Source organism: Canis lupus, chromosome 1 (assembly GCF_003254725.2).
Source record: "Canis lupus dingo isolate Sandy chromosome 1, ASM325472v2, whole genome shotgun sequence".
Classification (NCBI taxonomy): domain Eukaryota; kingdom Metazoa; phylum Chordata; class Mammalia; order Carnivora; family Canidae; genus Canis; species Canis lupus.
Genome location: NC_064243.1, coordinates 48,961,231 through 48,972,671, shown reverse-complemented (window position 1 = coordinate 48,972,671; position 11,441 = coordinate 48,961,231). Strand labels below are relative to the sequence as shown.

At 43.7% G+C, this 11,441-nt stretch overlaps 1 long non-coding RNA gene across 1 annotated transcript; it reads right to left on the bottom strand.

Annotated features, from left to right (window-relative positions):
• Positions 1–3,456: 3,456 nt before the first annotated feature.
• LOC112643799 (uncharacterized) lies at positions 3,457–11,300 on the bottom strand. Its single transcript, XR_003125904.3, has 3 exons — positions 10,977–11,300; positions 4,938–5,009; positions 3,457–4,079 (listed from the first exon to the last, which is right to left on the bottom strand). It is a non-coding gene; the product is annotated as an uncharacterized LOC112643799 (long non-coding RNA).
• Between the last annotated feature and the right edge of the window lie 141 nt (positions 11,301–11,441).

Below are 11,441 nucleotides of genomic sequence, written 5' to 3'. Positions count from 1 at the left end.
CTACTCCTCCCTGCTCGCTCTCCCTCCCTCCCTCCCTCTCTCTCTCTCTCTCTCTCTCTCTCAAATAAATAAGTAAATAAAATCTTTAAAAAAGGAGAGAGAGAGAGAGAGAGAGCGCCTCAACTTAGATAAAGTTAAGCTGATTACTCCCTTAAACATACACAACAGGCTTCCCTCAGGAATATATGCCAAAAGAGAAACCTTTGGCAAAGTAAAGGTACAACTACTGCAGAGAATGTGACTTTAAACTATGTTTACTCTCCTCAGCCTGATATTATAAAAGTAAGGGTCCCTCTTTGGGACATCCTTTTTTATGCCTGTAGACCCTTGAGCTGAAGAACAAGACCCCTGTCATTAGGAGAAAGTTTAGGCACAGTGGAGGGGATTTGGTTCTCATTCCTTAGAAAATAAGTGCCTAATATAGCCAAACTGTCCAATAAGTCTGAGTAGTGCTTCTGCCCCAGAGAGAGGAACAGCCAGATGATAATGAGGGCAGATTTGGGTAGGAGGCAGTCTGAAAGCAGCTGCAGTGGCCACAGGGTCTTTCTTAAAAAGGACAACCAAGCTGTATAAGGCCATATCCAGAAGGCACGGAAAACATAGGTGTGTTTAGGCAGACAAATGTTTCCAGAGGTCCATTCTCTGAGCAGGGCTCAGCAGTGAGGGTCCTACGGGTAGAAGGTGATCTTAGAGCTGTAGCAGCACTGCTCATTATAATCCAAGTGGGAGCCCAAGCAGGAGCCCAGATGCAGAGACGGGGATCCAGGCCCTAGAAGAAGGGACTGGCAAGGGCCAGGACATGTTCGTGGGCCTCAGACATTGAAAATGGGGAATGAGTAAAATATACAGAATAAATCACAGCAGATAAATGTTCTTGTTTTGTATAGGAATCTTACTATAAGGCATTATAAAGATAATAAATATTTAATAAGTTTTTAAAGATTTTATTTAATTACTTGAGAGAGAGAGAACAGAGCAAGAGGGAGAAACAGGCTCCCTACTGAGCAGGGAGCCCAACTCAGGGCTTGATCCCAGGACCCTGAGATCATGACCTGAATCAAAGCCAGACACTTAACTGACTAAGCTGCCCAGACACTCTTATTTAATAGATTTTTAAAGCATAAACCGTGGTGTGGCTTTGGCCTAGGTATTTTTCCCAAACCCCCTGTATATGTGGCTTCAGCCTTGGCCTTTGGAAAGCTGGAAACAAGTGCTCACTTAGTTGTCATTTAGACCATCCCTAGCCTTGTGCTAGACAAGAGATTGTGTAACAGCTTCAGTTACTGTCATATTCAACTGGGGCGACAACATCACTCATGGGATCAAGGCGCACTGTTCAGATGATTTTCAATAGATAAATATAGCATGTAGTAAACATCTTCTTGGATTTTGTGTTCACTGAAATTCTATCAGTTGCATAAATGTATATTCATTACACAAAAACTTTTTTACAAATTTTAAGATTTTATTCATTTATTCATGAGAGACAGAGAGAGAGGCAGAGACAAAGGCAGAAGGAGAAGCAGACTCCCCGTGGGGACCCTGATATGGGATTCAATCCCAGGACCCCGGAATCATGACCTGAACCAAAGGTAAATGCTCAACCACTGAGCCACCCAGGTGCCCTCACAAAAACTTTAAAAGAGCTGAATACATCTTTTCTGCTTAATATCATTCAAATCCTTATAAGTATTTATTGACTCAAAAGAATATCATGGTCTTCCTAAAGTTATCTACATAATATTTAACATTCTCATTAACTTTAAACTATCTTCAAATGTATTTAGCTTTTTAGGTTTTTTTTTAAGGTGTTCTTAATAATTACTTTTGCACAGGGGTGCTTGGGTGGTTCAGTCGGTTAAGTGTTTGACTTTGGCTCATGACCTTTGTTCATGATCTGAGGGTCCTGGGATGGAGCACCATGTAGGACACCATGCTGGGTGGGGAGTCTTCTTCTCCCTCTCCCTCTGCCCATCCCTGGTCATGCTCTCTCTCTCTCAGATAAATAAAATTGTTAAAAAATGACTTTTATACATAAAATTCATTATTAAAATGAACCTTCCCAATACCCAATACCATCAAGTATTACAAGATTTGACACTTGCAATAATAAGGACACACATATACATTCACTGACAATGACAGTTATTAGGAGGCACAGCAGTAACCTCAGAAGTAATATAGCAGTTGACATACTAAGAAATTGTTATATCAAATATTTAAAATTAAGTTAAATACTGTTGTATTTTCCTTTGATGCCAGAGAAGAAATTACCACAGCTGAGGTGGGGCATGGGTAAGAGAAGAAATTAAAAGTACACTTACTATGATGAACACTGAGTAGTGCATAGAAGAAAATTAAAATAGAAAAAATTAGGGGTGCCTGGGTGTCTAACGTCTGCCTTCAGCTCAGGTCATGATCCTGGGGTCCTAGGATCAAACTCTGCATTGGGCTCCCTGCTCAGTGGGAAGCTTGCCTCTCCCTCTCCTTCTGCCACTCCCCCCTTGCTTGTGTCCTCTCTCTCTCTCTATCTTTTTTTTTTTTAATTTTTTTTTTTTTTTTTTTTTTTTTTTTTTTTTTTATGATAGTCACGGACAGAGAGAGAGAGGCAGAGACACAGGCAGAGGGAGAAGCAGGCTCCATGAACCGGGAGCCCGATGTGGGATTCGATCCTGGGTCTCCAGGATTGTGCCCTGGGCCAAAGGCAGGCGCCAAACCGCTGCGCCACCCAGGGATCCCTCTCTCTCTGTCTTTAATAAATAAATAAAATCTTAAAAAAAATAAAAATAGAAAATTGGTTAAATTCAAACTACTGCTAAATATTTTATTTTTTATTTTTTATTTTTTTAGAGAGGGAAGGGGAGGGGCAATAGGAGGGGCAGAGGGACAGAATCTCAAGTAGACTCCCCACTGAGCATGGAGGCCCCCCTCCCCTGCCACCTTAGTCCAGGCTTGATCTCTCTTTTTTTTTTTAATAAGATTTTTATTTATTTATTCATAGAGATGCAAAGAGAGAGAAATAGAGAGAGAAGCAGGCTCCATGCAGAGAGCCCAACGTGGGACGATCCAGGGTCTCCAGGATCACGCCCTGGGCTGCAGGCGGCGCTAAACCGCTGTGTCACTGAGGCTGCCCAGGCTTGATCTCTCACAACACTGAGATCATGACCTGAGCTGAAATCCAGAGTCAGGCACTTAATTGAGCAACTAGGCACCTCAACTTTTCTAAAAGAATTTCAAGAAACATTTGAAAACAATTCAGAATGCCATAACATGTCTTGAGGAAACTAAGTTGTAACTTTTCACACTATTTTCTAGATTTAAAGTCATATTTCTGATTAGAGGTGGGTGCCCCTGGACAAGGTGGTGGTATGGGAATAGGCTCGCCTCTAAAATCTACTGAAAGAACCCATGGGATAAACTCATGAAATCTGAAGTGCTACTCAAAGATGAGAAATCTGAGACAATTTCTGGTAAATATAGTCTTTTTTTCTTTTCTTTTTTAATTGAGAGAGTAGTGGGGAGGGCCTGAGGTAGAGGGAGAGAGAGAATCCTCAAGTGGACTCCCCACACAGGGCTCGATCCCAGGACCCTGAGATCATGATCTGGGCAGAAACCAAGAGTTGAACGCTTAGCTAACTGAACCACCCAGATGCCCCTCTAGTAGACGTAGTCTTGATGTGTCACTGTCACATTGGGTAGCAATGACCTGTGGGAGGTGATGGTATAATGACTCCACTGTGTCATTACATTGGAAGCTGAACTCGGTTTTTTCTTTGCTCTTGGACCAAAATGCTGGTTCCAGGACCTTTTTTTAAAAAAAATGTAGGTGATTTAAAAAATCATATAATCACTTTAAGTTGAAACACAAGCTCAGTCTTAAATGCCTGGTCCTATGTAGAAATCTCTGACGTGGACTAAAAGTTGAGACTTGTCCTTTAGTGCAGGCTTCTAGCCAGCAGCCTGCAGTGGGAGAAGGAGGCAGTAACTTGTTGGCTCTTCCAGTTTTGGGCCTTCCTGCCTAGTTCTGCTCCTCCTTTCTTAGCATGCTAACCTTGTTTTCCAACTTTCCAGGGATTGAGCTGCAAGAGAGAGGAGGTGTGGGGTTATGGTTCATGTTAGTGGTGTGGGGAGGGAGGGGCTTGTGGGGGAATCTTCCTTGACTACTATTGTCTTGTCTGGCTATTTTGATACTGACTGTTGTGGTTTTGGAGACCACCTGTCACTGAGGATTTCTCGGCCTGAACTTAGTCAAAAAGCTAAGAGACTGCATTGTGTTCCAGGGAAGCATAAGAAAAAAAAAATCTCTGCTTTATACTGAACCTGAAAGAAAAGTAGGCCAGCAGAAAGTCAAATTTTAACAAAAATAGATGTTATGTCCAAAGACCAGTTATTTAAACACAACTTCCAAAGTGCGAACCAAGGGATATTTGTTCTTTATTTAGCATTAAGAGACATCTTATTCCATGTGGTCAAAAAAGTTGGAGTCAGAAAAAAATGTCACGTACTTAATCTTAAGCACTGCATTGTAACTTAAAACATGCAAATGCATATCCATTCAATACTTTTCAGATGAAGAACCAGAAAATTGTTGAAGCTTCCCATGACCACACTAATAATGCATTGTCTATGTTTGCAGTTCTCCAGAGTGGAATGGGAACTTGAAGACACCTGCAAAGTAACCTGATCTTTTCACTGTTCAGTGATCTTCCCAATCTTCTATTATTTGCTTTAAGCACATCTAATCAAACAGTGATTATTTTTAGTGGCTCACCTTTATCGAAACCTTAGAAAGTATTCATTAAAATAATTTCCTTTCTCACATCTTATCAATTTACATAGTACTTGATTAAATCACATAATTTCAATAACTGGTCAATAAATAAAACTAGGCATAAATCTGTTTGGGGAACATATACAAACTCTTGGTAGGCATCCACCTCAGCTGTTGGGGCCAGAGTGAGTGGTCTGGCTCTGAGTATTCAGGCACTATGGGCATCTGTCACTATGCCCTACAAAGAAATGGAAATATGACTGTTAATCTGGAAAGCTGTTGAGGTGGCTATGTATAAAAGCTTCTACTATATTTATTCTGCCTGAAACAGCATGGTATGATAGAAAAGCATGGGCTTCTCGACTAGCCTTCCATGGTCTGGCATCCTTTGTTGACTAACTCACTTGGTTTGACATTTTTGTAATAGTTTTAGCTCTACGACAGTGGTCCTCAATTGGAGATGATTTGGCCCCCAGGGGACATTTGACAAAGTTTGAGACATTTTTGGTTGTCAAAACTGGAGGTGGGTGAGTGCTACTGGCATCTAATGGGTGGTGGCAGGGGGGTGGATAAATATCCTATAATACTCAGGGCAACTCCCGTAACAAAGTCATTGGTCCAAAATGTCAACAGTGCCGGGTTGAGAGACCCTGCTCTCTGAGTTCTGGCCTCAACCCCAGACTCCAGTGTTTGGATGGCCTTCCATCAACACTCTCAGATGCCACTATCCTTTCTGAGTGACAGGCTCCCCAGGTCTGGGACAAAGCTCCTGGGGATAAGGACCATGGCTGGTTCTATACACAATTCCTAACAAACTTAGCATCCAGACAATAGTAAGTATATTACTGTTTAAATAATAACAGAAGAAGGTTAAAGCACCAGTTGAAATTCTTTCCCATGCACTCTCCAACTCCAAGTAATGGAGTCAGCTGCTATCAAAAGCAGGATTATGAATTCCCTAAAGCCTGGATCAGAGGTGGAAAAGCTTATGTTGTGGACAGGCTGTGCAGGTTTGGCAGCTTTTTCCACTGGGAAATACAGAAGGGTGATTGAAAGGAAGAGCTGTTCTGGGTTTTAACCGAGTGTTGGGCTTGATCCTTTCCGATTTTGCTCTCCACGTATGCCCTAGGAGAAAGGGGGTCATGCAACCTATGCACCCTGAACATCGGGGGTGAACTTGGACACTGGTACCCACTTTTTGTCAGGATATTTCTGAAGGTGGAAGGCACCAACCAGTCTTAAAGGGAGCATGACAAGGAAGCATGTACCAGGCTGCCCTGGTGGCTACATGTTGATCAAAGGAACATTCACCCGGAAAAGGGACAGGGGAGCCAAACAGAGGCATGGCCGCACCTGGGCAGGGCAGGGGGTCTACCTGACAGAGAGCCAGGTGGGGGTGAAGCTGAGCCAGATATGTCACCTGTACAAAAATGCTTGGACATATTGTGGCCATTAAAATGAAGTTGAACCAGACCAAGATAGAACACACCTCTTCTCTCTCAGCCCCTGACTGGCTGGAACTGACACATGGGGTCAGATGACACCAAAGCAAGAGCCAGTTCACAAAGGCCATCCCTCCAGGATACAAAGTCTCCTTTCCCTTCCTGCAGGTGAGTGCCAGCAAGCCCTCTAAAGAAAGAGAGCAAGGAGGAGAGTGGAGCAGAGTGTAGTGGGGGAGTCCCAGGCCAGAAGAAGCTCCAGTGATTGTGATTATAAACTCAACAGTGGCTGACAGTTTAATAACCAGATTGGATTACGGAAAGCTGTGAACTGCTGTATTAGTTTGCTTGAGTTGTAAAGCAAAATACCATAGACTGTGTGGCTTATGCAACAGAAATCTATATTCTTACAGTTCTGGAGACTGGAAGTCTGAGATCAAGCTGTCAGCAGGCTTGATGTCTCCTCAAGTCTCTCTCCTTGGTTTGCAGAAGGTCACCTCTCAGCCTGTGTGTGACTTTATCTCTTCTTATAAGGACACCTGTCACACTGGTGTGAAACTGTCATTTTAATTTAAACACCTTTTAAAGGCCTTATCTCCAAATACAGGTACATTCTAAGGTACTAGGGGTTAGGCCTTCAACATACAAGTTTGGGGGAACACAATATAGTCCGTAACAACTGGATTAAGTACTAGGCTGGTCTGGGACAAAACTAAGAGATGTCTGCTCAAGGAAGAGTTGAATGTTCAGGGTCAATGTTGAGATTAGAGAGTTCTGGTTTATACATTGCTGAGAGGATACTCTTCAAACCCCATAAAAGAGTGATTGATCAGCTAGTCAACCAGAATATCTTGTACCAATATATAGCTGACTAGTTCCTTAAACTAAATTAATATTCTTAGGGTGAAAGCACTTCTAGGCTTATTTCACATGATTTCATTCTATTTCTCCACAAATGGGCCAGTGAAGATATAAGCTAGCACCAGAACAGGGGAATGTAGACCAGGATGGCTAGTGTTCTGGGACATGCCTGAGATGGATCCAAAGTTCATACTATTCCCAGTGGATCAAGTCCTGGCATGAACCTCTCTGTGGTGTATGAGGCCAAGCCTCCTGCACACCTACTCTGGTTCCTTGGTGTGGGGTGTAACCCCTGGCACACGCTGGCCAGGAGATGTAACCAGCCTGAGGTCATTGCCCTCAGGGATGTGAGTGTATTCATCTTGAATAGCTCTTGAGAATCATTCTTAGAACTGTGCCCATGAATTCAATTTTACTCCACAATAATCTTGGGGTATTAATAGACCAAGCCACTTCTCACACAGAATGCATTGGCCATGCTGTTTTTTTTTTTTTTTTTTTTTTTTTACCTAGGTGATGGTTAATTTTATGTGTCAGTTTGGAGGGTGTTTTTGAATGAAATTAACATTTAAATTGGTGAATTTGTGGTAAAGCAGATTGCCTTCCATAATGTGGGTGGGTCTCATTCAATCAGCTGAGCAAAAACTGACCTCCTCAAGCAGGAGGAAGTCTCCCTTAGATTGCCTTTGCACTGGATTCATACCATTGGCTGTCCTGAGTCTCTAGCCTGTCAGTTTACACTGTAGATTTTGGACTTGCCAGCCTCCATAATCCATGAGTCATTTCCTTTAATAAATACATCTCTTTATCTGTGTATATACAAATATCGATTCTGTTTCTTTTTCTTTTAAGATTTATTTATTTATGTTGGAGAGAGAGCGAGAGCACATGGTGGGGGGGGGGGCGGGACAGGGAGAGGGAGAGAGAGAATCCCAAGCAGGCTCTGTGCTGAGCATGGATCCCAATGCCAGGCTCAATCTCATGACCCTGAGATTATGCATGACCTGAGCAGAAATCAAGAGTCGGGCACTTAACCAACTGAACCATGCAGTTGTCCCTCAATTCTGTTTCTTAATACATCTCTTTTTCTCCATATATACAAATCATATCAATTCTGTTTCTCGGGGCAACTCTAATACACATGGGAGTAGTTATGATGGTGGGTTATCCATTCCCCTTAAAGGATAGATATTGCATAGCCTTTATGGAGGGATCTGTTGGACTCTAAATATAGAGTGATCTTTCTTTTTACCCTCCTCCATTCTGGTTTCTCAGGTTTATGGCCCACAAGGCTGGGAAGAGTCAGGCGACCCAGTGCCAAAGGCAGCTCTAGGAAGCTGGGTTTTCACTGAGGCTAAGAAGCTAATGTGATTGAAGACACAACCCAGCATGAAAACAGAGGAGCAATATCAAGCTTCAGGTCCAAGAATTATGACTTGAATCATATGCAAAGGATGAGTCTGGAGATCAGTCAGGAGCTGAGAAGATAGGAACATGTCAGGAAGAGACATGGGAGGGGAGGGTTGCCTGGGTGGCTCAATTGGTTAAGCATCTGCCTTCAGCTCAGGTGGCATCTCCCTACTCAGTGGGTTGCCTGCTTCTCTGTCTCCCTCTGCCTGCTGCTCCCCTGCTTGTGCTTTTTCTCTGTCAATTAAACAAAAATAAACTCTTAAAAAAAAAGAAACATGGGGGAGTTTCAATACTTGAGCTATACACAAACAAGATAAGATTGAGCTCAATTTTATTGGTGCAAGGAATGTGGGAGAGGGAGTGGCAGCTGTTTAAAAGCACAGGGTTATGTCAGTGTTAACAGAGGAAGCACCCTACATTCAAAGCTCAGCTCTACTACCTACAAGCTGTGTGTGTGACCTTGGGCAAGTCTACTGTCTTCATGCAAAGGAAGAATGATAAGCCACTGCAGAGAGATGTGTAAAATTAAGAGGTGATATAGAGCATTTGACCTAGTACCTAGCACATATGAGGGGCTGCTCAGTAACACTGGTTCCCTTCTTCCTTTATAGATACAATTAACTCCCTATATGTCTTGTTCAATAAAACACTTTCATTATGAACCAAGCTCCCTCTTTCCTTTTCTGGTATTTAATGTGTTCTTTGAGTGTGCCTCATTTCTGAGTGGAATCTGCTGAGTGAATCCACCACAAAGAATCCTTAAAAGGGAGACAACTGGGGCCTAACTTTTTGTCCTCCCCTCTTCATGGGAAGGAGGTGAGATGGCTGGTGCTCTAGAAGCTATTGTGGATCATGAAGAAACTCTGAGGACAGAGGAGCCTGGGTCCTTGATAATTTCATGGCACTGTCATCCCAGCCTTGGACTACCTACTTCAGATCGCTTTTATGTGAGGGAATGAATATGCTCTTCTGTGTTTGAGACACTCAGTCACTAGAACATGAATGCAATTAATAACTGGCTCAAAAGGATTTCATCCCAACCCATATTTTGCCTCCTCCAGCCAATATGTTGGTTTAACTGTGTTAGGTCTGAAGATGGCTGTGAAGTGGCCTTGGGAAGTTTATGCAAGGGAAATGCACAATTATGATGCCAGATGTCGCAGATGAGACCCTGAGCTGGCTGGAAGACTTTGGGACAGACCCCAGTCAACTGCATTTAACTCTTGGGCCAATACTGAATGAGTACTTCATATAGTGGCTAGCAAAAAAGAAAAAGAGACCTGTTCATTGGGTGTGGCCAACAAAGAAGGTAAAAAATCTCCAAAAAAAAAAAAAAAAAAAATCTCCTTAACTCCAGCATTCCCCAAATCCTTGGTCTCAATCCAGATACTCTCACAGTCGGGGTTGTCTTCTGGAGGGATGTAGCTGTTACAGATATGATGTTAGAGACACTTCTACCAGACTGTTACTGTCACTAACTCGCAATTGTTGCTTGTTCAAAAGGGTGTCTCCTGAGGGAGTCAATTTAAGTATTAAAATATCATCATCTGTACAAACTAGGAGTACATCCCATGCCGCCTAACTGGGCTCAATCTCCTTACAGTGATATTTTGTTCTCACTAGAATAAGCCTTTTTATCAGTGACTGATCTGCTGCTGAATTCTGTCATTTCATCCTTTAAAATGTCCTCCTTTTTTTTTTTTTTCCAGTTCTCATATATAATACCCTAAAACTGGTTCTTAGGACCTCAGCTAGGATTCACACAACAGCTTTCTAACTAGCTTGCCCTTCACCATATCAATGACAGAGTACCTTGACTGAAAAACTACCTTGTCTCACTCAGTTCTGCTAAAATGCTTGATTTCCTGTAACCAACCTTTTGAGGCACATGTCTGACCTTTCCTCAACCTGATTTTCCTCCTTTACCCAGTCATACATTCTTGGTTAGTTTCCCAACTGTCAGCAAGCCCCAGCCCTCTGGCCGAGAAGCCAGCTCAGTGGTTCCCCTTAGCTATTCCCCAACCCAAATCCTAGTCATCCCTGGGGAGGGAAGGGGGTGGAGATGGGCGTGGAAGAGAGTAGCTGAAACTATTCAGCACCTACTCTCTACTTCCTCTTAAATTATTCTAATCAATAAGGACCCAACTCTGCCAGTAATAGTGCAAGGCTCTCCTAACTTCTATACAGGGAGGATTCACACAGTTCAGGATTGTTCTTCTAATTGTTGGGAAAGCATTAGATGCAGCTCATTAGATGCTACTCATAAGACAGAGTAGCAAAGAATCCTCAGTTGTGCTTTTAAATATTCTCCCGAGCTTTTGGTTTATGGAAGTCACTCAGAACAAACACTAGGTCCTGACTGGTAAGGCTTAGTGATCAAGAAAGTAGGAACTTTCATTTCTAGTCCAGTCTTTTACTTATTAACGGTGTGACCAAGGCAACCTGCTTTAACTTCAGTGAGCTCATTCGTGTGGTCTGGAATCAACGGTACCTACCCTAGGAGCGACGTAGAGATAAATGCATCTAAGCCCTGCAGCGTAGTCCCTGGCACAGCACTGTAGGCGTCCAGTAACACTATCATCAGGCCGCCGCGGGCCTGGCTCCTGTCCCAAGGTCAAATTCACTCGGAAAGAAAGGTCACTCCGCGCAGCGGTTGGAGAGGCACTGGCTCTTACACCTTACTCATGCCCAGGAGCCTGAGGCACCTCACTGGCACCCTGAGGAACCCAGGTTCCGGAGAGAGCTCAGCAGCCCGCTAGGGCGCACCCCAGCGGCTCCGCGAAGCCGCAGCCTCCGCTCGTGGGAGGTCGCCCGACGCCGCGGCTGCCCTGCGGCAGCGAGAGCCAAGGGGCGGGGCCGCGCCGGCGGAGGGGCGGGGCCACAGGCCCCGGGGGCGGGGCCGCGGGCCGTACCATCTTCCACCAGGGTGGGGGGTAGAGCGCGGCCTTCCCTATGGTTAC